This window comes from Prionailurus viverrinus, chromosome D4 (genome assembly GCF_022837055.1).
Source record: "Prionailurus viverrinus isolate Anna chromosome D4, UM_Priviv_1.0, whole genome shotgun sequence".
NCBI classification, from domain to species: domain Eukaryota; kingdom Metazoa; phylum Chordata; class Mammalia; order Carnivora; family Felidae; genus Prionailurus; species Prionailurus viverrinus.
The window spans coordinates 80,076,155-80,103,186 of record NC_062573.1 but is presented as its reverse complement, the minus strand read 5'-3'; the positions used below and the strand labels follow the sequence as shown (position 1 = coordinate 80,103,186).

At 39.9% G+C, this 27,032-nt stretch overlaps 1 protein-coding gene and 1 long non-coding RNA gene across 12 annotated transcripts in view; both read left to right on the top strand.

Annotated features, from left to right (window-relative positions):
• RFX3 (regulatory factor X3) overlaps window positions 1-27,032 on the top strand; it is a 288,688-nt gene that overhangs the window by 66,032 nt on the left and 195,624 nt on the right. The gene's annotated exons all lie outside the window — the stretch shown is intronic.
• LOC125150307 (uncharacterized) lies at window positions 15,186-16,231 on the top strand. Its single transcript, XR_007146300.1, has 3 exons — window positions 15,186-15,244; window positions 15,739-15,795; window positions 15,950-16,231. It is a non-coding gene; the product is annotated as an uncharacterized LOC125150307 (long non-coding RNA).

Here is a 27,032-nt window from a genome sequence, read left to right as displayed (position 1 = left end):
GTCCTCATATTGTAATATAGTTTCCTTGTGAGTATAAATGAAGTTAAAAAAAAAAACAAAGCCTAGAAATCTAGGGTTGGGCAAGAGACTCACTTTTCCACTGATACCCTTTGGGCTTTTGGTTGTTGTTTAGCGCTGGCATTTTTACATACTCAAAGTGCCATTCTTTCTTGGATAGGTAAGCTGTCAGACATTGCCACCAATGTATATCTTCAATGTACGTTTGATTGGTACCTTTTTTAATTGGCTGTATTGATGTGCAGTTTGCATAGAGTATAATTCCCCAATGTGAAGTGTGCAGTGTGGCAAATTTTGACGAATGTGTTTAGTCATGTACGACTACCACAGTCAAGAAGCAGAACGTTTTCATCACTGCCAAACATTTGTACCCAGCCTTTTGTCGTTGATCCTCTACTGCATTCCCTGGCCTCTGGTGACCACAGATCTGCTTTATGTCTATTATTGTCTTTTTTCTAGAATTTCCTATCACAGCATATACATGACAGTATATGGTTTTTGTACCTGGCTCTCTTCAGATTGTACCTGAATTTAGATGGTGCGTGCATCACGTAGTTTGTTCCTTTCCGCTGCGGCGTGGTAGTTCACGGTATAGCCACACTGCCCTTCGTTTATTCTGTTTACTAATCGGTGGGTACTTGGATTGTTTCTAGTTTTTGGCTATTGCGAGTCAAGCAGTTACGTACATTTAGTACAAATGTTTGGGCATATGTGTTTATTTCACTCAGGTAAGTGAGTAGCAGAGAGATCGCGGAGTCATTATGAGAAGGGTATGTTTAATTTCATAAGTAACCACCCAACTGTTTGGCAAAGTAGCTGTACCATCTTGGATCCCTGTTGGTAGGGTACAAGAGTTCCAGTTGTCCCCGTCCTTGCCAGTGCAAGGTATCGACAATGCTTTTAATTGTGGCTGTAGTTCCAGTGAAAATGTAGTGGTATCTCATTCTAGTTTTCATTAGTATTTCCCTAAAGTGACTGTTGGTGTTGAGCATCTTTCATAAGCTCATTGGCCATTTGCATATTGTTTTTGTTATTGTCCAAACCATTTACCTATTTTTAAAAAAATCATGTGTGTTTTTTTTTTGTCTCCTTCTTACTTAGTTTTTTTAAGATATTTACATAATTCTGGGTACAAATCCTTTATCAGAAATATGTTTTGCAAACTTTTTCCCCATGACTATGGGCTGGCACTTTGATTTTCTTAAATTGGCCCTTTCAGAGGACATACGTCTCATTATGATGAAGTTTTATTTATCAATTTTTTTCTTGGAGTTTTTGTGGAATATGAAAAATTTTTGTCTAATGTAATGCCACTTACATTGTCTCATGTTATCTTCTAAGAGCTTGTAATCTTATTTTTAGGTCTGTAATACATTCTGAGTTAGTTTTTTATATATGGTGTGACACAAGTTTCATATAATTCCATGTGAGTATCCGGTTTTTTCGACACCATTTGTTGAAGAGACTGTAATTTCTCGATTGAGTTATCTTGACGTCTTTATTGAAAACCAGTTACTGTATGTGTATGGATGTATGCTGTTCCATTTTTTTTTTATTACTTTATGTCAGTATCCTACTTTCTTGATTACTGTAGCTTTATAGTCTTAAAATTAGATAGTATGTAGTTTCTCCCACTTTGTCTTGTGTTTCAAAGTTGTGGTGGTTATTTTAGATCCTTTACATTTGCATATAAACTTTGGAATTAACTTGTCAAAATCCACAAGAAAAACCTTCCTGGAATTCTGGAATTTTGACTGCAGTTGTGTTGAGTCTATGGATTAATTTCACAAAAATTGATATTTTAGTTCTGTTGGGTGTTATAATCCATAAACATGACATACCTATTTATTTAGGTCTTCTTTAATTTCTCTTATTATTTTCTGGTTTTCTAGTTTCTTGCAAATATTTTTTGTTAATTTTATCACTAAGTGTGTCCTATATTTGACACTATTGTAAATAATTTATACTATATATTTCAATAGCATTGAGATACAATATGGCCAGTATGGAAACATATTTGAATTTTTATATATTGACCTTATAACTTTGTAATGTCACTAAATGTACTTCCTATTCCTAATAGCATTTTTAAAAAATGCTTTAGGATGTTCTGCATAGATAGTCATGTTGTCTGCAAATAAAGATTGTTTTACGTCTTCTTTTCTCATTTGTCTGCCTTTTACTCATTTTTCTTGCCCTATTGCATTGATTAGGATCTATGGTGTTGAACAGAAATAGTAAGGGAGGATAGCCTTGTCCTCCTCTCGATCTTAGAAATAAAACATTCCGTCTTTCACCATTAAATCTAATGTTAGCTGTAGGTTCTTTGTAGATGCCCTTAATCACGATGAGGAAGTTCCTTTCTATTCCCAGTTTGCTGGGAGTTTTTATTTATGAGTGGATGTTAAATTGAGATGATGCAGGGCTTTTTCTCTGTTAGTCTGGTAACCTGGTAAATTACTATGATTGATAATTCTAATGATAAAGCAACTTTGAATTCTGGGGTAAATCCCGTTTTGTCATGATTCATTGCATTTTTTTATACGTTTATTAGAGGTTTTTTTTAAGTTTTATTTTTATTTATTTTGAGAGAGAGAGAGAGCAGTGAAGAGACAGAGAGAGGGGGAGAGAGAGAGAATCCCAAGCAGGCTCCACATTGTCTGTGCAGAGCCCCACATGGGGCTCGAACTCATGAACCATGAGATTGTGACCTGGGCCGAAGTCAGACACTTAACCCACTGAGCCACCCAGGAGCCCCAATATGTTACTAGGTTTGATTTGTTAGCATTTTATTCCAGACACTTTTGTGTCTGTTTTTCTGAGGACTATTGGTAGTAGTTAAATTTTCTTGTTTTTGTCATAAAAAAAAAAAAAAGGGTAATCTTGGCCTCATAAAATGAATTGGGGAATGTTTCCCCATCTTTCATTTTTGGGAAGGGTAAACACCAACTGCTTTATGATTTGGAAAATACAATCAGTTTTGTTACTCTGACAACTTAATTCTTCTTACTGAAATAAATATTTAGTCGAGGAGAAAGGGCATGTTCTTACTTTCAGAAATTCTCCAAATGGTTGTTTGTAGCTAAAACCGAAATAAAACAAAAACCAAAATAGCTTATGCCAGTATGTTCATACAGGTGTTTGTAAAACTGGATATGCAAATTTAATAACCTTGGGTGTGAATTTAATATCAATAAATCATATATATGATGTATGATAGTATATTTCATGGAGATTTTAATTCTTGTATTTATTTTTCATGAAACATTTTGTAAAGTCCCTTGTATGTGCTCATTAAGTCCTGCTTTGTGCATACTTCAACTTCTTAACAGGCTTGTCAGTGGTTATTAGGTTACGGTGAATTTTTTTAAAAAACTTTGATCCAGGGGCGCCTGGGTGGCTCAGTTGGTTGGGCGACTGACTTCAGCTCGGGTCATGATCTCACAGTTCGTGGGTTTGAGCCCCGCATGGGGCTCTGTGCTGACAGCTCAGCCTGCTTCCGATTCTGTGTCTCCCTCTCTCTGCACCTCCCCTGCTCGTGCTCTCTGACTCTCAAAAAATAAATAAATGTTAATAAAAAAATTTTTTTCAAAACTTTGATCTGGCAGAATATTCTATTTGTACTTCCTCCGAGGAAGAGCCTATTCCTTGGGAGTGCAATAGTTCATAAGTTATACCTTTTTGAGATGAGAAGTCTGGGAGATGCGTTCCCGTTGCTTAGTCATCACTTTTATTGACTTTATCGAACGGATGTTACATGTTGCTGTTCAATCTGTCTTCATCCAAAGCATATTCTGTGAAAGTGAGGATTGGGATGATGCCAAATGCTATTTACTTGACCAGCACAGTATCTGTTAAAATTGTCTTCGAGGATTGGGAAACTGGATTAAGTGAATAAAAATGATGAACCATAATGTTTAATAAAGAAACACAATTCAATTTGTGTTTTCATGCCATTCAAATAGTTTGCTATTCTCTTATGTTCTTTCAAGAATATTAGCATGTAAAGTTTACTGTAGGATTTAAATCATTTGCTACCTGTCTTGCTATCTAACTCAGACTGTAACCACCCCCCCCCGCCAAGAAACTCGATGCCCTTGTAAATCACCTAGCATATTCTTAACATTTTCTAGAATAATATTTCAAAACTACCAGAAAAGTTTAAATTATATGAGATAGAATCTCATAAGGTGCTTAAATAGATTGTTTTTTATTTTTCCTTTCATAACAATCATGAACTTGAAATTTCTCTCCTGTGTAAATTTGCAAAGTGCTTACCTTGCAGTAAATACCACCTACCTAATGACATAAGATATAAGAACCAGTAGCTATAAACTAAATCGTTAAGCATATTGTTGATACTATGCATGATTATATTTTATGCAACATCTTGCCTCATGAGCTGTATTTACATTTATTTCCTGTATGGAGGGACATAAAAAGCTGAGTTACAAATTACTGTTAAAGGTAGCAGTGGGACTGTTACTATAACCTATATTTGAAATGAATATTAGTGAAAGAATATAAAAAAAAAAAGTAGATCTCAGGAATGGGTGTTAGAACTCACTGGAAAATGTTGGATTTTGTAGGTTACCATGACCCATTGTCATTTTACAAGAGAAATCATCTGTGGGAACATTTAATACATCAGAGTGAGAATACATTAGAGAAATCATCTGTGGGAACATTCAATACATCAGGGTGAGAATACATTAGAAGCACTGGAAGGCGTTTGTAGTTTTCTGTTGCACATATAGTAAAAATATGTTGCTTGTTAGGAAATTAATTGGTTAAGTGATATCCAAGCATCATCCTTTCTCGCTGTAGAAACTGAAGTTTGTATATTTGGAAATGGCAAGAAAATAGTGAGCAATGTTTTAGCGCTTTTTTTGGTAGTGGACACATGTAGCTTTTCACTAGCTACTATCCTCTCATGATGTAATTAGTGATACACTGTTTGAGGCCTTTTTTTTAGCCCCTAATAATCCTTTTAAGCTTGAGATGGGAGGTAAGGTACTAGCTAACTCTCTGAAATGCTGCTTTCAGTTAAATTGTGCAAAGAAGGGGGTGAATACGTGACACGAATAAGGCTTTACAACAACTTCAGTGTGTTAGTTTCAGGCTTAATGCTAAGAAAAGTAAAGCTGAATATTAAAAGTTAAAATGTTACGTTTTCAAATGTTTTAGATGTTTATCTTGATGCGCGCGTAACATAGAGGAAACCTGGGCAAATATGAGTGATAATTTTTTCATTAAACAAGGACTTTTTTTTCTAACAGTGTTAAATTTATTATGTTAGATAACATAATAGATAGATGGTTATTTTGTGCATGTGTCTATTGAGGTATAAGAGTATTTGTGTTTATTTGAAACCATTTAGTCTTGAGCATAAATTGCCAAGATGCCGACTCAGTGTGTCTCATCCTAAGAAAATTTGGCATATTCGTATAATATAATCTCATTTTTAGAGCCCCGACTAGATTCAGTGTCTTTTCTGAGTAGCTGATAGGTAATTTTAGGTTTGCTCAGCCCCTGCCTTCCACTGTCCAGTCGGTCACAGATCCTAGGACAAAGCTGGTGTGTGTATTCACATCTAAGTTGGGCTGTAAGCCTGGGTAAAGACAGAAGGCAAGAGGGATATCCCAGACCCAGGTCCTTCGATATATAACCACCTTTTAAAAATGAGAATTTCTTGGGGCGCCTGGGTGGCTCAGTCAGGTTAAGCATCCAACTCTTGGTTTTGGCTCAGGTCATGATATCACGGTTCGTGAGTTCGAGCCCCTCATCAGGCTCTGCGTTGGCAGCCAAAGCCAGCTTGGGATTCTACCTCTCTACCCCTTCCCTGCTAGCGTGCACTTTGTCTCTCTCTCAATAAATAAACACTTTTAATTAAAAAAATTGAAATGAGAACTTCTTATAATAAGGCCTTCCTAATCATGTCACTACATAGTCATTTAAAATCTTTTTTTCTTGGGGGCACCTGGGTGGCTAAGTCGCTTAAGTGTTTGACTCTTGATTTCAGCTCAGGTCATGATCTCACAGTTTGTAGGTTCGAGCCCCATGTCTGGCTCTCTGCTGACAGTGCAGAGCCTGCTTGGGATTCTCTCTCTGTCCTGCTGTCTCTGCCCGTCCCCTGCTCATGTTCTCTCTCCCTCTCTCTCTCTCTCTCTCTCTCTCTCTCTCTCTAACTAAACTTAAAAAATATTTTTAAATCTGTTTTTCTGGATTACAAAAGCAACACATATTTTGTGTAGAGAAAGGGAACTAATACCCATATGTCACCACCCACAGAGAACATAGATTACCTTCTCTAGGTAATAATATTGAAAAAAGTAAAATTGTTTTAGGGTCATTATTGGAAGATTCTCTCTTTTAAAGATGTTCTTCTATCAAAATATTGCCGTCACGTGAATAGGTGAGCAGATGGAAGGATGGGGTGTGGATAATTCAATAGGAGCCAGAGAGTCTGAGGGTAAAAACATCCCTGTCATGTTCCTGAAGCACAGACCACAAAGGGGGACATGAACGCCTGACCCTCGAGAGCACATCTGTGGAAACGGAAGGTTCTATACATAGAGTATTGTTAACCATGGTACATACCATTTGCACACATCACTTAGGATATTAACAATATATTTGGATTCCGGTTACATTTTAGTCAACTGTTTGCATCCCAATGACAAACCACGTCCTCACCATAGAGGGAGGTCCCCTAAGGGTGCCGGTGCTGTGGCTCTTAAATTCTTCACTCTCAAAACTGAATCAGTAGGATCCTGTCCTGGAACTTCCCAGGTGTGTTTTTCACTCTTCGCAGATGCAACGGTCGGGCTAGAAATCATGCCTGTTCATCTGAATGCGAACCCTTTGGTAACATTCCTTTGAGTCTAAGATAAGTGGATGAAATGTGCTGCATAAATCATGTCACAGCAAACAATTGTCACCTGGCACTAGAGCTTGATGACATTTCAGAACGCTGGCTTACTGCTGGTAGTGTTCAGTTGCAGTTCTGCAGAAAGTCTGTTTGTACAGCTGAAGCAGTTCTTGAGAAAGCAAGATTCCTCTCTCAAGCGATAGGGCTTGAATGAGTTTCTAACAGGGATCCCCGTGCTGTGCTCCTGAGACCTACTCGGCGAGGCTTTCTCGTAGTTTCTCATTGCTCTCCCTCTGGCACACGCCTGAGAAAACAACAGACCTTCAGCTTGGTGAAATCCTCAATATTTACCGAGTCCGGCATCGACCACAGTGCAGGAATGTTTAAACAACACGAAATTCCTAGAAGATGGTAGCCCAAATTTGGGCCTTAAGATACAGCTTTTCTCTGTAGTGATCGACGCCCTGTCAAAGCTCGTCTTCACTCTGACCTGTTCCCGAAAGTTCTGCATCTGTCTTTACTTACCGTCGGTTTAGTCTGGTCAGTTTAGTCTGATACATTGCCTTTTCTCACAGAATGATAAAAGCCTGCTCAGCACAGGCAGAAAAAGGGTAATGAACTTCTCTTCCTCGACTCCAGAAGAAACTATAGCTACAGAGCTTTGACTTCATGCGGGCCCGAATTTTCTTCCTAAAAACCACCCGCATTCAATTTTGCCATATTCCTGAACTTGATAACTTCTGTCACTTCTAGGAAAACTATACGTTTTTGATGTCTTTGGACTTCAGACAGGTGCATACACATTTAAAAAGAAATCTGTTGGTTCTCCTTTCCCACCCCCATCATGTTCCGTCTCCATGGATAACTTTTCATATTAAAAAAAATTTTTTTTAATCCTTATTTTTGAGAGAGAGAGACAGAGAGAGACAGAGTGCAAGCGGGGGAGGGGGAGAGAGAGAGGGAGACCCAGAATCCGAAGCAGGCTGCAGGCTCTGAGCTTTCAGCACAGAGCCGATGTGGGGCTCGAACTCACAAGACTGTGAGATCACGATCTGAGACAAAGGTGGACGCTTAACCGACAGAGCCACTCAGGCACGCCCCACTATTTTCCTATTTTGGATCTGAATCCTGTTCTGTGTCCTGTTAACCATGTAGATTTATTGTGTGTTCACACAAAACATTGGATGCGTATGCGTTTTAATTTTGCATTGCTGATATCGTGCTCTAGACACCATTTACTTTTTAAAGAGCTGCCAGACTTTTGGGAATACATCTTGATCTTGTTTTTCTACCCGCTGCCTAGTATTCTGCAGAAAGTACTTGCTTCATTTTGTTTATCTTACATTGGACACTTAGATTACACGGCCTTCTTCTAACTGACTCCATATTTTCAGGCTATATATCTTGTACTCCATGTAACTGAAATTCCAGCTACATGAAGTTCATCACTCTTGTATGAAAACAATGTGCTTTTTATATTGCCGTTTGTTTGCACATATTTCCAGTTTTTCAGTGACTACGTCCTTACTCTGCAAGACTCACTTCCTGTCATCTCCTTGGTGAAGACTTCAGCAGCCCCTTCCTTGAGCTAGCTGTTGTGTTCTGTGCTTGCTCAGCATTTGCTTTCATCTTGGTAACGTAGAAGCCTATATTTCTGCTGAAAAGTCTCTTTTCTCTCTGGATTTTTTGAAGGGAGGGACCAAATCTTAGGTATCTTTTTAATTTTTAAAAATGTTTATTTTTGAGAGAGAGACAGTGCAAACAGGGGAAGGGCAGAGAAGAAGGGAGACCCAGAATCCGAAGCAGGCTCTAGGCTCTGAGCCATCAGCACAGAGCCCGACGCAGGGCTGGAACCGATGAGCCATGAGATCATGACCTGGTCATGACCTAAGTCAGACGCTCAACCGACTGAGCCACCCAGGTGCCCCATCTTAGGTATCTTTGTATCCTTCGCTGTAGTGTGGTGAACTGCATATATTTGGCAAGCGGTACAACATGAATCGAATAAATGAAACGTGTGTAGGCTCTCTAGAAAGGAATACCGACAATAGGAGCACAAATGATTCTCGTACGTAAGGATGGGTAGGAACACAAATACACAAGTAGTACTAAAGAGAGTAGCATTCAGGAGGCTGAATCTCAAAATGAGGCTTGTGAAGATGGAAAGGATCACAGCATATTGTGTTTAGATCGTGAAGGAAACCAAGAAGAAGCATAAACATCTTGGGACAGACGGCATAGTACTGGATGTCGGAACAAAGGCAGAATTGCAGAACTCCTCCTGGGTCGGTTTTAACTTCTCTATCCCAAGGAAACGAGCCTCAGGTTCCGCAGAGGAGACTCAGGATGGCAGCCAGGGCATTGAAGTCCAGGGAAGGCGAGGCAGCGGGGAGAACGCTCTTTGATGCTTCTGACCCCTTAACGCCTCAGGAATAAATCACCTGCAGAAATGAGCAGTTCAGTCATGGTTCAGCAGTGACGATCAGTACCCAAGGTGCCGAAAGATCATTATGCAGATACTGTCTTTATTTTCAAAAAAGAGGAGTAAATGTAGGATGTTATAACCGATGTAACCAGAAGTGGCATTTTGAAACCCGTGTTTCAGTTTCATGTCTGTGCTTGGGAAAATTCTTTTAATTAGTTATTAGATACTTGGTGCAGACTCGACCTAGGAGAGAAGCAGTCCTCCGGAGACCACCTAAGGTCGCTGGAAATGTGTGTCATGTTAAGCTTGTGTAACTTTTTTTACCGTACAGTTGGAGTAAGGTGATTTTGCAAGGCTTGGGACAAAGCGTCTCGTGGTAGTGTTCAGGAGATAGATGGTCAAATTAGGGGTTGTTTTATGAGGACGGGCACATTCCTAGGCAGTTGAAAAAACGTGATGAATGAACTGATGTCAGCTTGGAGAGAGGGATTTCTGGTGACGTGATTCGGCTCTTTCTTTGACTTTGTCCTATTAATCATTTATATCACCAATTTCGATGAAACATGTCCATCACATTTACATATCACATAAAGCTGGGAGTGACAGCTAATGGTTGGAGTAAGGGAATCAGGACCAAAAAAAAAAAAAAAAGGCTTAGCCATCTGAAATGATTGGCTGAAACTGAAATCACACTAGTCAAGAATCAAGCAGACATGTTTTTTTTTAACAGCATTTCCTATGAGGAAGACCTGGGAATTTGTGATCTACCTGTTACTCCTATGCCCCAGCCATAGACTTGTGTGTGTGTGTTTTTTAATTTATTTTTGAGAGGTGTGGGGGTGGGGGGCGGTGGGGAGTGGCACAGAGAGAGAGAGAGAGAGAGAGAGAGGGAAAATCGCAAGCAGGCTCGATGCTGTCAGTGCACAGTCCAACATGGGGCTCAGTCTCAAGAAGAGTGAGGTCATGACCTGAGCCTCAATCAAGAGTCGGACTCCTAACCAACTGAACCACCCAGGTGCCCCTAGAGTGTTTTATTGCAAATACAGGGTGCGGAATGGAAAAGGTACAGCCTCTACTTATGAGAAAAAACCAATATGTTCATTTATACTTCCAGGTTTTAAGGAGTATCTGGGAACTTTGTCATATAAGGAATATTTCCAAGGATCAGAGTGGTTTCCTTATTAAAACTTAACTTTGGAGGGGGCGCCTGGGTGGCTCAGTTGAGCGACCGACTTTGGCTCAGGTCACGATCTCGCGGTTCGTGGGTTCAAGCCCCGCGTCGGGCTCTGTGCCGACAGCTCTGAGCCTGGAGCCTGCTTCCGATTCTGTGTCTCCCTCTGTCTCCACCCCTCCCCCACTAGAACTCCATCTCTCTCTAAAAATAAATAAACCTTAAAGAATTAAAAAAACAGGGGCGCCTGGGTGGCGCAGTCGGTTAAGCGTCCGACTTCAGCCAGGTCACGATCTCGCAGTCCGGGAGTTCGAGCCCCGCGTCGGGCTCTGGGCTGATGGCTCAGAGCCTGGAGCCTGTTTCCGATTCTGTGTCTCCCTCTCTCTCTGCCCCTCCCCCGTTCATGCTCTGGCTCTCTCTGTCCCAAAAATAAATAAACGTTGAAAAAAAAAAAAATTTAAAAAAAAAAAAAAAAAAAAAAACAAAACTTTTGTGTGTATGTGTGTTGAGTGAGGAATCGTCAGAATAGTAGTTATTTTCAAATATTTGAAGACTGAAAAAGGAATTTGCCTAGTTCTTTATTTGTTTAGCTTTAGAAAAAAGTATCACGTACTTCCTGTGGGGCTGGAAATTGTGCCAGGCAGTGGGGATATAGTAGTGACTGAGCCCAAAAAGTGACCTCATCTTTACCCTTCGTGTCACTGACAGTCTGGGGAGGAAAGTCAGACATTAACCAGACAATTCCATGAGTAAATGTGACTTGCAGCTATGATCACACCAGTGGAGTCGAGGTCCATGGCACCCTGAGAGTGGATTAGTCGGGACCCCTGGTTTGGTTAGTGAGATTGCTGCTTGCTTGAGGCAGTGAGGCTGGAGGTGAGGAAGAGCGTACCTTAACTAGGTGACAGGAGGGAAGGGACCCAGGGTGCAGGAACCTTTCTAGGGCACAGAGGACACTCTCTAAACGTGAAAAAGAAGACGGGTTCAGGACCATCAGCCTCTGAAGACTTGGGTAAGAAGTTTATTCTGTGTGGAGGAAAAGTGAACCGCATTTGCCGGACTTACCTAGAAGGCTGATTTAAATTTGGGACGGTGTCACTGCTGAGTTGACCGGCCCCAGGCCAAGGGAGGACTGCAGACCATGGATGAAGAGGTTGGGGGGGGGGGGGGTGGAGGGATGAGGGGATGGGCAGATGGGGTGTTGTGCCCCGGGAATCAGGACCTGTCATAGAAGAGGAAGGAATTCAGCTGTGGGATGGGGGAGAGAGCACTCTACTGGGGACAGAGGATGTGGGTACAGATCCCAGTTTTGCCGCTTACTAGTTTGGTGGCCTTCCGTCCCTGAAGTAACTGCCCAACTTTTGGCTCACATGTTTTGTCAGGATGAGATGGTTCTTGCGAATGACCTACAAATTGTGAAGCGTAACGTAAAATGGAAGAATTGAGAAAAAAAAATTTGTCCACCATGGCCATTATTGGACAGGGTGACTTAGTAATGGAATGGAGCTTCCTCAGTGGTCTCCAGCCTAAGTGTTTGGAACTGTGTAAGAGTTTTATCATTGTAGCTTCAGATCCCATTCTTCCCTGACAGGCGCAGCCTGAAAATCACTCGTCCACTTGGCTCGTAGCAGCCCTCAAGTTGCTCAGCGGGACTTTAAATCAGATACACATGAGCTGTTTTTGTCGTCGGTGACCTCAAAAGCAAGAAGCAGCTTTAATGAATCTTACAGCAAAGCCCTAAAGCCAAAAAATTAGAAAGTATGAAAAATTGTCAAATACATCTTTAGTACTTTTGTATCTTAAATTATATCCAAGCACATAGAGATGCATGTATACTTTTGCTCTAGAATGTTGCCTGGGTATATGTTGTTGTGTGTGTATCCATGCAAATACACACGAAAGACCCTGTGAGTGGAAAGATACCATTCGGTTTTGAAGTGTTTTCCATTTAAAACCCACAATAAAATGGAAGTCAGGGTAAAATACATAGCTCTTTTTTTGGAGACAGGAACGGAATAATATTTCTAATGACTCACTGAACGGAGTATGCATTCATAACATCGTATTTATTCACGTATTGATGCACACAAAGTCCACTCGACAAATATTCATTAAAGGACCTAAGATGTTTATATGCATCGCTCTACCCTGCATTTTTATTAAGGTTATTTACATGTATCACTACGAATCTCCACAATCTGTGTCTTGGTAAAATATGACAAGCCCTTTTGCATTAAACTAAGGCAAAGGCCAGGATGCGAAGATAATCTAAACATTTAAACTTATGCAATCTTCCAGCATAATCCCAAAGACAACTTCAACTGGAGCATTCTGCCCATTTAATCAGGTGTTAAATGTTACTGTCCTTGAATATTTTGTTGCTTTGATGGTTTTAACAATTCCTCAATTCTAAATTACCAATAGCGTGTGACTCGTGTGTTGAAATGCTGTTCATTCTAGTTATTTCACACACATTCTTTAGGAGACTAGAACAATAATTGCTGAAAACCGATCGCATCTTAGGGGTGTTGAATCTTGGAAGTTGCTTCTGGATCCATAGCTGAGTGGAAAAGACATCTGAGTGAGAAATCAGATCTTCCCACAGACTTCCATTTATACCTACAATGACAGTAATAGATGGACCAGGCCCTGTGCTAAGGATTTTACATCTACTTTACTTAACCTTTCCAACAGCTCTATAAAGTGTGGGTATTGTTATTCCAGGGTTATAGATGAAGAAGCTGGGCTTTTGGGGAGGTTCAGTAAGGAGGCCTGGGTTCCATCCCAAGTCACTTCTGATTCCAAGACTGCTATGCTATTTTGAAACAGCTGATTTGCTACACAAGAAGTTGATTGAAATCATTTTAGACTAGTCTCCTGGAGCCACACTTCTTGCCTTTGCGATGGATGGTGCTATATCAAAAGGAGATAACACACAGATTGCAGATACAAAGGTAGAAATAAGAAAATGATAGCAGTCCTTGAGTAATAATGGATTTCTTGTTGTTGCTTTTGTCATAAGTTTTTAAATAGCTCATGCTTACCTGTAGTAGGAAATAACTCAGATAGCCCGAGAGCGTATACAATGCAAATCATGGCTCCCTCTGCTCTGGTCGCCTGTTCTCCCACAAAGAGGCAACCGCTGTGTCCAATTTCCAGTTATTCTTCCAGAGAGAGAGTTCACATGAATTGATTTTGGGGGGGAAAAAAAGTAACATTTGAGCATCGTGTCTACAGAACCCGACTGGAAGCAGCCAGGTCTGGCCACTGGTTGACATCTGAGTGGGGCCAAGTGGGAGAAAGTGGAACTGGATGTAGAAGAGACGTTGTGCAGTGGAAATGCAGCCAGGCATTAGCCCTCTCTGCCCAGGAGTCCTTAACCCCTCCAAGCACGTTTGCCCCATTGTATAGATGAAGAAATTGGTTCTTTGAGTCCCCCGACTAGCTGTACGGAGAGCAACACTCCCACGCAGGGCTCTGCCTCTCATCTTTCCATCCAAGGCAGTGCTGGCCACCGCTGGGTTTGAGAGTGCTATCGAGAATTGGACAGTCGAAGTGCTCTAGAACTGACTAGAGTTTCTGCTGGTAAGCCGGGTAGCAAGCTGCAGAAAGCCCAAAGGCAATAGCAGATTTTTTTTTTCTAACTTTTAGAACACATTGTTAAATTTTACAATAGGTTCCGATTTACAGAAAGCTTGTGAAGATAGTACAGAGAGTTCCTATATATCTCACACCCAGTTTCCCATATCATCAACGGCTGTCCTCACTCTCTGTAAGGTTACTCTTTACTCCCCCTTTTCAGACTTTCCCCCTTTGGAAGGAAAGCACTGTGTGTGGCCCCCACTTAAGGAGCGGGGAGTCCTGTTCCACTCCCATAAGAGTGGGGTATCTTCATAAATTACTTGGAATACTGCTGCATGAGATTTGTCTCTCCCCTCCCCCCCCACCGTTTGTGTATGTATTTAATCAGTCATTTATTTATGTAAGTATGGATTCGTGGATGTTTTTTAACTTATTTTTTTAAGTTTATTTGTTTGTTTTGAGGGAGACTGAGACAGAGCTAGTGGGGACAGGCAGAGAAAGAGGGAGACAGAATCCCAGGCAAGCTTTGTGCTGCCAGTGCAGAGCCTGATGCAGGGCTTGAACTCAAGAAACCACGAGATCACGACCTGAGCCGAAACCAAGAGCCAGACGCTGAACCGATTGGACCGCCCAGGTGCCCTCGTGGATACTTATTTTATACTTTGGATTATAATGCAACACCATTTTATTATTCTGATTGGCTCAGCTTTGGTCATTGGGAGCTTTGTAAATGGCCCCTGTGTCCCTTGTCCCTCTGATATAACCTCATCATTGAGTTTTATTTTTTGTTTTGAGTACTTTTTTAGTGTCTGGGACTATAGGATGCATTAGATTCACCCTTATATTTTCTACTCCACTCTTAGGATCATTTCTGCAAAGAGCCCTGGTTCCTTTTATGGGAAAATGGTGTTAGAATCCACGATCTGGGTGCCAGGTGTAGTAGCTTTTTGCAAACCAAATACTTAGTGGAAAAGAAAGTTTTTGCCATTGTTTCAGGTAGTGATGAATTGGGTTATTGAAATAATTTTTATGTTAATACTGCTGGATCGAAATTTTACCTGAGTGAGTTGAGTAGAATCATCACAAGAATTTCTAAGTAAAATTCTAAGAAGTAATGGGACTGCCCATGATGGCACTTTATCCTTGACCAGAACCTGAGGCGGAACTTCAAAACATGGTAATTTGAAGCAGGTTGGGATTAATTTGAGGATATTGGAAAGACTTGATACTCCATTAGGAAAATTAAGAAGCATGGAGTACGGAAAGACATGTAATTCATATTCATGTAAAGAATAATACTTCCTTTTGCATCACTAAGCATTTTAAATTTGTGTACCCAACAGAGGATTGGGAGAGAATGTGAAAGGGAAAAAGAAAGAACAAAAAAGTAAAAAAGAACAAAAAAAAAATGTTGAGTATCGTGAAAATATCTGGACAGTGGTCCTGATTTACGTTATTTCAGAAGAATATTCTTTATTAGAGATCTGGCCTTTCTAACTCTAGAATTAAGATTTTCTTATTCTGAGATATTTGAAGATAGATTAGGCAACTACTTTGGGGGGTTTGAAAAGGATTTGTATGCACGTATTTGCAATCGTAGTGGTGCTGGTGAACATTTCTTGAAAGCTGCTTTATCTTTTACTCTGCCTTTTGTCCCCTTTCACTCTTCAGCATCTGTGTACCATTTCAATAAGAGAGCAGAATTGTTACCGCCCATCAAGCAACCAGGTCAGAAGAATCACAAGATCTGATAGGCGAATGCGTGAAATGTGTGTTGATTGTAAAAACAAAACAAAACAAAACTCATTTTCTGAGAATTAACCATATGTTTTTTTCCCAGGGCCTACTTGTCCTCACCTATTGTATTTTAATTTTCTTGCAGCTTAACTGTAAAGAATAGTCTTCTAAATCAGTGTAAATAGAAAAACTTCGATTTAAATGGATTGCATGCAATTGCAATTAGTAAGCAGCAGAAGCACTAATGAGGAAGAGAGCCAGGCAGGTGAAAAACCGAAGCCAAGGTAAATGAAGCAGTCTCTGATGAATAAGCAAACGTTAACTCAGGGCACCGGGAAACAGAGTGAGTTGGAGATGCCCAGGGAGCCCTCAAATGAAAATAGCTGGAAAGCCTCCAGAGGGACGGAGCTGAGTATAGAGATGGGCAGATCATAAGAGCGAGGTTCTGGGGAAGGGTTGCTCTTGCGTCTGAAGCCTTGGCACAGATTGCCAGGGAGCATGTGAGACGCCCAGTGTCGTCTTCAGAGTTCAGCGGAAGCCATCAAGCCCATGCTGGAAGAGCCTTGGAAACACTAATCTAGGACACAGTGGAGGGAAACTTGAGTGTATGAAGGGTGTACCATGTGCTGGGTGAACTATGTCATTTAATTTTTATACCCGCCCTTTCCCGTCTCCTGGCATTTAATTCTTACACCAACCCTTTGAAGGAGAGTATTACTACAGTGTTACAGGTGGAGGAAATGTGGCACAGAGCGGCTTGAGAATAGCTTGCAAATCACATAGCCACTAATCGGAGGTAAACTCAGACCAGGGTTTAAAAAGTGGAAGTTTTCATTTCAAGCAGTTTGGGGGAATCAAGATAGACTGAAACCAATTCGGTGTTGCGTAGGTGCAGACTCTTAGCCCCTGGGGCGATTAACGATACTTTTTTGGGGTGGGGGGGTTCTGGGTTGAACTGGTTAAGAGAAAGGAGTTTAAAATGGTGGCTGTGACGTTCAGATGGTTTAGAGCTGCTGAAAAATGAGGGTTCTGGTAGGCTGCTCTGTCTGGAGAGCCTTAGAATGGGCTGAAAACTCCTGGACATAGCTGGTTAAGCAAGTGGGCTTGGGGATTGGCTGAAGGGTGGGTTCTTTTAATTATCATTTCACATTCCCTTTGACCTTCTCAGGATTCCTGTAGACGGGAGAGAGTGCTTTTTGTCTCTTCTGGGAAGAATAAATTTTAGTGGGGGCTATTCTTCGATTCTGGCCAACTGGTCGCTCCAATGTACATTAGGCCATTTGTGAATGAGAGAGGAGAATCACGAAAACCGCTGTGAACTGCGAGGATGTAATATGTTAAACATGGTGTGTTTATGTTTACAAAATAAATCTCAAGAGCAAATTAATTGTATGTCTGTAGTTCTTGAAGTGAAGTAGGCTAAGTGGGGGAAAAGCATGATTTAATCTTGCTTTATTGCTGGCCAAATCTCTAGGCTGGCCTTTTTTTTCCTTTTAATAAAAATGCTTGTGGTTCCTTGTCTTCCCATTAGCTCATAGTTGAGAGCTCTGTTAAGTTGTCTGTGAGACGGCGTGTATTAGGCTTGCCTGATTAAAATTGTTCATGAGAGATCAAGCAGACAAGGGACTTTTAGCATAATTAAAAAAGCACTGCTCGCCTTTAAAGATGAGATTTCAGAGATTTTCAAATTTATATCCACCTGTAGGGAAGTGTGTTTATGTAATTAGATTCCGGTTCTCTCATGAACCCTTCTTAACTCAATTCACACATGGTGTCCTTTCCTTTTATAGACTGTCATCTTCTCATGCAGGAGACGAGAGATGTTGAGAGGAGACAGAATTTGAATGAACCGAAACGTTTCCCTTGAAAGATCACAATGTGATAAGTTACACAGTCAGTTACCTCCTTATGTTAACCTGTTTATTTGTGAAAGGAAATGCAGGAGCAAAGTTGAAGATCGTCAAGGCAAAAATCCAAACAAATGGCCTGTCCTGTGTTCTCAGGCTAATCCGAGAAAAATTAGAGCAGCTTTTGGAATATATCTCCTTGTGTTCAATGGACATCTTCGTCCAAGGTTGTTTTTTCAAAATTTTGTCTTTTCATATTGCAGTCCCAAACTTTGCATTGCTGCGCTCTGAAACCATTCAGTTCTTATTCTCATTTTACTGTCATGTTTCAGAGGGAAAAAAAGAGATGATTACACTTAATGTGGTTTAAAATGGCTTCTTTTGTCCTTTTAAAGCAAAGTCCACTGCTATGGACTTGTTTAGTACTTTATAGAGCACACTTCAGGTTTTTTTTTTTTTTTTTAAGTGTGTTTCTAAAATACATTTTAGTTCTTTGGAAAGAAACCCTTTCTAGCGTAAATCAAAATGTTATTGCTATAATGAGGCAGCATTTTAGAAGAAAATTACCAAGGTGTGAACCTTTTTTTTTTTTTTTTACCTACATGTATAAGGCATTAATTTCACAGACGAAGCGCTTCCGAACATGGGAACATTTTCTTCAGGGAAAGCATTTTCCTCAACGAATAAGTAATGCTTTGTTTTCACCCAGAAGATTGCTTTAGAACATTTCTCATGTAATTAAAATAATTTTTCCATTAGCTGAGAGTAGTTCTCAAAGCTTCTTGACTTTTTTTTTCCACTTCTATCTTATTCTGCATTTTTAAAAAAGAATTCGTTCCAGCCTGATTTTAACATTAAACAGCAGTGTGCAGAAGGTACCCAAATTATGTTTATGTGAGCTCTGGGCAAGAGAAAAAGATGATAAAAGAACCTCCCCAAACCAGAAGGTACCATAAATTATCCCAGTTATATATTGAGACTAAATTTTAGAAACCTAATGAAACATATATTGGCCAGGCATAAAAATACTTCAAAACCATAAACAATCGAGGAAGAAAGGAGCCTGAAATTTTAAATGGTGGGATTTTTTTTTTTAATGTCTCATGTTATCTGCAGGAGGAGAGCACTAAACAAGGTTACATCTTGAAATGGTAAAATCTGTGAATAGTTTTGTTTGTGGGAGGAGGGTCACAAAGAGGTTATTCCTCTGGCTTTCTTCTCCTTGACAAGTAATCAGAGTAGTTCACAGATTTCCTGGTTTCCAACCATTTTATAGTCTGGAGAATTAATGCTTGCATCAAATTATATAGTACCTTACTTTTGATTAAATAAAGTGTTTTAACAGGACCCCACAATCAAGTAAGCTAGATAATAGTTGCTTTAATTAAGACCTAATTTAGGTTGAAAACATATAGAATTAACAAGGTGTACTATATGTTATATTTATAGCAACCGGTATATTTCTGCCATAGGCATTATGATTTCCTTTATATTCCACAGAAAGGAAAACCCTTATGTTCTCTTTATTCTTGTTCAATTTCACACACTGGTTTTCATATCCATTTAATTGCTTATTCATCCACCTGTCTGTCGTTCATCCATTTATTCAGTAAGCACTTACGAAACCTTTCCTGTTGGGCTTGGGTACCTGTGATACAGAAATGAGTCAACTCTTTGAGGATATCTTTGTGTGTGTGTGTGTATGTATATATATTGCATGCCACAAATTCACAAAGAATTACCAGTACAAATAGAGTGATGTGCATGTAAAAGAAGGTGCATCTAATTGTTTCTGGAATGTCAGAGAAAACTTCAGCAGAGGAGACAGTGTTTAAACTGAGTCGGGAAGGTCCTTCACTGGGCTGAAAATCAGAGGAAGGGCACACAGAAAAGTGAGAAGAGCAAGTAAAAAATGCATTGCGCTTTTAGAAGACGTGTAAATATTTTGGTACGTCTGGAATATCCGGGAGAAATCTTTGGAAATGATGCTGTGGAAGTAGGCAGGTAGATCTCTCACCTGGCCGTCTCGATGAGTTCAGACTTTACTTGTAAGGCAGTGAAGGAAATGAAGCTGAGTGAATAACGGGAGAAAATTTGCATTTTGGAAAAATAAGTTGAGCAGGATTACAGAAAATGTTTACAGAGGGCAACAAGGGACCACATGCAGTATTCATCAGATGGCTCCTGTTTCTTCAGTGAACTGGGAGGCAATCTTGTATCCTTGGGTTTTAGGGTCAGACAGACTTCATTTCAGATCCTGAATCTCAAGAGCCCCTTAACTTCCCTCAGCCTAGGATTTTTCATCTGTAAAATGGGAATAATAGTGGTCTTGCAGTATTGTAGAGTTTAAGTGTTCGAAATGCTTTGCTTGGATTTCTAGGCCAATTCTAATCCATGTTTCACTTGCCACACTATCGGCCATTTGCCAAAAGCCATCGTGTCTTTCTTCAGGCTTCTCATTTCCAGGCTTGGTGCATTCTCAGATGTTCCAGGTTTTGGGGTGGTGGTTACAAAACAAAACAAAACAAATGGTTTGGTTGAAGTGTATCTGACATACAGTAAACCGCACATAATTAAAGAGTACGATTTGGATATTTGGGTATGTCTGTGAGATCATCATTGCAGTCAAGGTGCTGAATATACTGTCACACCAGTGGTTTCCTTGTGTTTCCTTGTGTTTCCTTCCTTCTCCTTCTCCCTGCCCGTTCAACTCAGAGCCCACCGCCCCCACCCATCCCTGCGATCCCTTACATACTTTCAGTCCCTGTAAATTAGTTTACATTTCCTAGAAGTTGATATAAATGACATCATACAGTAGGTATTTTTTTTTTTTTTTTTTGTCTAGCTTCTTTCACGGGACACGATTACTTGGTCATTCGTCCATACTGTTGCATGTAACACGCGTTCATTTCTTTTGATTGTTGACTGATATCCCATCGTGTGGGGTACGGACATATTCACCTTTCGCTGGACAAATGAGTTATGTCCAGTTATCGAGTATTATGATTAAGGCAGCTATGACCGTTAGCGTTCAAGACTTTGTATGGACCTACGCTTTCTTTGTTGGGGGTGGGTGGCTGGGTGGTAAATAACTTAGGAATAGAATGGCTGGGTCATATGGGAAGAGGTATATGTTCAAATTTTTAAGAAACGTCCACAAACTTTTTTTTACACCGGTTGCACCATTTGACATTGCCACCAGCATCGTGTGAGAGTTCCGGGTCCCCTGCATCCCAACCCACACTTGATATGGTCAGTCTTTTAAATGTTCATCATTCTGATGTGTGTAGTTGTTTCTCTTGGTGGCACTTATTTGCGTCTTCTCAGGTTAATGATTTGGGGCATCTTTTCGTTTGCTTATTTACCATCTTTTGTCTTCTCTGGTTTCCGTTCACATCTTTTGCCCACTTATTATTATTATTATTATTATTACTGAGTTTTGAGAATTTATTATGGGTACAGGTCCTCTGTCAGATGTTTGCTTTGCAGATATTTTCTCCTAGTCCGCTTGTCTTTTTATCCCAGCAAGGGTGTTGTAAACAGCAGAAGTTTTTAATTTTGACAAAGTCCCATTTACCAATTTTATCTTCTATGGATTGTGCTCTTGGCCTCCTCGGTAAAAAACTTTGCCTACTGAAGGTCCAAAATATTTTTCTCACGTATTTCTTTTCAAGGAGCTTTATGTTTTTTTACGTTTAAGTCTGTAACCCAATTTTGCAATAAACTTTTACCTTTGGGAAATTTTACACTTTTGGGAAGGTTGCAAAGGTAGTTCAGAGAGTTCCTGTGCACCCCTCATCTACTTTCTCCTATTATTAACATCTTACATAACCGCAGTAGATTTGTCAGAGCTAAGAAGCCAGCTTAGTACGTTACTCTTCACTTCACTTCAGACTTGATTTGGATTTTATCAGTTTTTCTAATACCTGTTTTCTGTGCTGGAATTCAATCCGTGATTCCCCATTTGTGTGTCGTCCTCATGTCTCCTTAGTTTTCTCTGATCCTTGACAGTTTCTTAGTCTCTCTCTCTCTCTCTCTTTTTTTTTTTTTTTTTATGACCTTGACAGTTTTGAGCAGTACTGGTCATTTTGTAGACTGTCCTGTAATTTGGGTTTGTCTGATTTTTCTTTTCTTTGGATGGTGCTAAGATACAACTTCTTGATTATAAAAAGTGCAGGAGATCAAGGAATGAGTTAAACCCACAATCGGGAAACCACTAAATCGAGCATGTAGCTCATTCTACACCACAACCGACTGGCCTAGTCTCTTCAGTGTCATAAAAAACTAAGGGGGGAAAAGGGAGGAGACTGTTTTAAAGCAAAAGTAAAGAAGATTTAACTACCGAATCCAATGAGGGGGCCTTGACTAGATCCTGATTTCGGGGGGGGGGGGAGGCCAGCTGCAAAAGACATTTTGGGGGCAATTGGGAAAAATTGAGTGTGAATTTGATATTAGAGGACACTGCTGCTTCTGTATAGAGTCCCCCTGATTTTGTACATAGAAGATCATGTTTGTGAATAAAGAAAGTTTTACTTTTTCCTTTAAAATCTGGATACATTTAATTTCTTTTTCTTGCCCAATTACACCGGCTAGATCGTCTAGTGCGATGTTGAATAGAAGTGATGACAGCTGCCATTTCTGTTTTGTTCTTTTATTTTTTTTTTTAACGTTTATTTATTTTTGAGACAGAGACAGAGCATGAACGGGGGAGGGTCAGAGAGAGGGAGACACAGAATCCGAAACAGGCTCCAGGCTCTGAGCTGTCAGCACAGAGCCGGACGCGGGGCTTGAACTCACAGACCGCGAGATCATGACCTGAGCCGAAGTTGGACTCTTAACCGACTAAGCCACCCAGGCACCCCTATTTTGTTCTTGATCGTAAGGGAGGAACATTCAGACTTTCACCATTAAGTATGATGTCAAATGTAGGTTTTTTAAAAGACATTCTTTATCTGGCTGAAGAAATTCTACTTTGTTGAGAATTCTTGTTGGAAATGGATGTTGGATTTTGTCTAATACTTTTTTTTGGTGTCTATTTAGATAATTATGAGGTTTTCCTGTCTTAGTTTCTTAATATGGTGAATTACATTTAAGCCAGCCTTGAAACCCTAAACTGGTTTAGGGTTGAAATCCAGAGATTGAACCCACTTAGTCTTGATGTGCTATTCTTTTTTGTTTGTTTTGTTTTGTTTTAATACGAAATTTATTGTCAAATTGGTTTCCATACAACACCCAGTGCTCATCCCAAAAGGTGCCCTCCTCAATAACCATCACCCACCCTCCCCTCCCTCCCACTCCCCATCAACCCTCAGTTTGTTCTCAGTTTTTAAGAGTCTCTATGTTTTGGCTCCCTCCCTCTCTAACCTCTTTTTTTTTTTTTCCTTCCCCTCCCCCATGGTCCTCTGTTAAGTTTCTCAGGATCCACATAAGAGTGAAACCATATGGTATCTGTCTTTCTCTGTATGGCTTATTTCACTTAGCATAACTAACTCTCCAGTTCCATCCACGTTGCCACAAAAGGCCGTATTTCATTCTTTCTCATTGCCACGTAGTATTCCATTGTGTATATAAATCACAGTTTCTTTATCCATTCATCCGTTGCTGGACATTTAGGCTCTTTCCATAATTTGGCTATTGTTGAGAGTGCTGCTATGAACATTGCGGTACAAGTGCCCCTATGCATCAGCCCTCCTGTATCCCTTGGGTAGATTCCTAGCAGTGCTATTTCTGGGTCATAGGGTAGGTCTATTTTTAATTTTTTGAGGAACCTTCACACTGTTTTCCAGAGCGGCTGTACCAGTTTGCATTCCCACCAATAGTGGGAATTCCCACCTGTTTGTCCACATCCTCGCCAGCAGTCTCCTGATTTGTTCATTTTAGCCACTCTGACTGGCGTGAGGTAGTATCTGAGTGTGGTTTTGATGTGCTATTCTTTATGGATCTTGTTGGGTTCAACATTTTAGAATACTCATTATGTCTTTGCATTTAATTTCTGATCAGCCTATTTAGAGGTTTATCAATTTTACTGACCATTTCAAATAATGAGCTTTTGCTTTCATTGAGTTTTCCCATTTTTCTGTTTTCTGTGTTATTTAATTTTTTTTAATGTTTATTTATTTATTTTAAATATGAAATTTATTGTCAAATTGGTTTCCATACAACACCCAGGGCTCATCCCATCAGGCGCCTTCCTCAATACCCATCACCCACCTCTCCCTCCCTCCCCACATCAACCCTCAGTTTGTTCTCAGTTTTTAAGAGTCTCTTATGTTTTGGCTCCCTCCCTCTCTAACCTTTTTTTTGTTTTTTTCCTTCCTCTCCCCCATGGTCTTCTGTTAAATTTCTCAGGATCCACATAAGAGTGAAAACATATGGTATCTGTCTTTCTCTGTATGACTTATTTCACTTAGCATAACACTCTCCAGTTCTGTCCACGTTGCTACAGAAGGCCATATTTCCTCAAAAAATTAAAAATAGATCTATCCTATGACCCAGCAATAGCACTGCTAGGAATTTACCCAAGGGATTACAGGAGTGCTGATGCATAGGGGCACTTGTACCCCAATGTTAATAGCAGCACTTTCAACAATAGCCAAATTATGGAAAGAGCCTGAATTTGTCCATCAACGGATGAATGGATAAAGAAACTGGTTTATATACACAATGGAATACTACGTGGCAATGAGAAAAAATGAATATTTATTTTTGAGAGAGAGATAGAGGACAAGCTGTGAGGTGCAGAGAGACAGGAAGACGCAGATTTGGAAGCAGGCTCCAGGCTCTGAGCTGTCAGCACAGAGCCTGATGTGGGGCTCAAACCCACAAACCATGAGATTATGACCTGAGCCGAACTCGGATGCTTAACCGACTGAGCCACCCAGGCGCCCCGGTTTTCTGTGTTATTGAATTCTGCTATGATCTTTTAAAAAAATTGTTCAACAGTTCTCTATATTACTGAGTGTATTACTGAGTGTATCCCTATATTACAGTAAGTGTATCTTAATCCCCTTTATCTCTTTCACCCATTCACCCACCCTCCTCCCTTCTGGCAACCACCAGTTTGTTCTCTATTTAAGAGTGGTTTTGCTTGTTTTTGGCTCTGTTTTCTTTTTTCATTTGTTTTGTTGCTTAAATTCCACACGTGAGTGAAGTCCTATGGTATCTTTGTCTGACTTATCTTAACATTATACTCACTAGGTCCATCTATATTGTTGCAAATGGCAAATCTCATTCTTTTTATGTCTGAATCATTCCATTGTCTATATATACCATATCTTCTTTACTCATTCATCTATCGAAGGACACTTGGGTTGCTTTCATACCTTTGCTATTGAAAATAATGTTAGGATAAACGTAGGGCTGCATATATCTTTTCAAATTAGTGTTTTTATATTCTTTGTGTAAATACCCAAGAGTGGAATTACTGGGTGAGATGGGAATTCTATTTTTTGTTTCTTCGAGGGACCTCCACACTGCTTTCCAGTGGCTGCACGAATTTGTCTTTCCACCAACATTGCGTAAGGATTCCTTTATTTCTTATCTTTTTCATTCTAGTCATTCTGACAGGAATGAGGTATATCTCATTGTGGCTTGGATTTGCATTTCCCTGTTGATTAGTGATGTTGAACCTCTTTTCATGTGTCTGTTGGCCATCTCTATGTCTCCTTTGAAAAAATATCTATTCAGGTCCTCTACCCATTTTTAATCAGATTACTTGTGTGTGTGTGTGGGGGGGGGGGGGTTGGTGTTGAGCCCGTAAGTTCTTTAGATATTTTGGATGTTAAGTTCTTATCAGATATTTGATTTGCAAACATCTTCTCCCATTTAGTAGGTTGCCTTGTTTTGTTGACAGTCTCCTTTGCTGTGCGAGGTGTAGTCCCAGTAGTTTATTTTTGCTTTGGTTTCCCTTGCCTGAGGAGACATGTCTAAAAAAATGTTGCTAAGGTCCATGTCTAAGAAATTACTGCCTAGGTTTTCTTCCAGGAGTTTTATGGTTTCAGGTCTCACATTTAGGTCTTCAATCCATTTCAAAGTTATTTGTTTATGTGGTGTAGGAAAGTGGTTCAGTTTCTTTGGCATGGAGCTGTCCAGTTTTTCCAGCATCAAGTATCGAGGAGACCATCTTTTCCCTCACTGCGTATTCTTGCCTCCTTTGTCATAGATTAGTTGACTACATAAGCATGGGGTTATTTCTGGGCTCTTTTCTTTTTTACTGACCTGTGTGCCTGTGTTTGTGCCGGGACCATACAGTTTTGAGTGCTACAGCTTTGTGTAGCGTATCTTGAAATCTGAGATGGTGGTGCCTCCCAGCTTTGTTCTTCTCGCTCAAGATTGCTTTGGTTGTCCGGGGCCTCTTGTGATGCCATGTAAATTTTAGGATCATTTGTTCCAGTTACATGGAAAATGCTGTTGGTATTTTGATAGAGGTTGCGTTAAATCTGTAGATTGCTTTGGATGGTATGGATCTTTAAAAACAATATTGGTTCTTCTAGTCCATGAGCATAGAATGTCTTTACATTTTTGTCATCTTCCTTTTCTTTCGTGAATGTTTTAGTCTTTGGAGTACAGGTCCTTCGTCTCCTTGGTTAAGTTTATTCCTAGATATTTTATTTTGTTATTTTGGATGCAGTTATAAATGGGATCATTTTCTGAATTTCCCTTTCTGCTACTTCACTGTTAGTGTCTAGAGATGCAGCAGATTTCTGTGTGTTAATTTTGTGCCTTATAATATTACTGAACTCATTTGTCAGTTCTAGTAGTTTTTTGGTGGAGTCTTTAGGATTTTCTCTGTATAGTGTCATGTCACGTGTAAATAGTGAAAGATCAGGAATACGACAGATAGGTCTACTTTCATCACTTTTATTTGACACAGTTCTAGAAGTCTTAGCTGCAGCAGTCAGACAAGAAAAAGAACAAAGTTATCCACATTGATAAGGAAGTGGTAAAACTTTCATTATTTGAATTGTGTTATGATCTTTATTATTTCCTCTCTTCTACCATGGACAAAATTTACTTGTTTTTCTGGTTTCATGGGGTAAAAGCAGAGATCGTTAGGTTGAGATTTGTCTTCTTTTCTACTACAGATGTTTGTTTTACTATAGATTTCCCTCTAAGGACTGCTTTAGTAGCATCCAAAAAATTTTGACATGGTATATTTTTATTTTCATTCAGTTTTAAATACTTTTTAACCCCACTTTTGGTATCTTCTTTGATTCTTTGGTTATTTAGAAGTGTCTTATTTTGTTCTAAAACATCTTGGAACTTTCCAGAGATCTTTGCTCTTATTTCCTAATTTAGTTCAGTTGTGGGCAGAAAACATAGAACAAATCTTGACTCCTTTTATATTTGAGACTTGTTTTATGGCCAGGATATTGTATACCT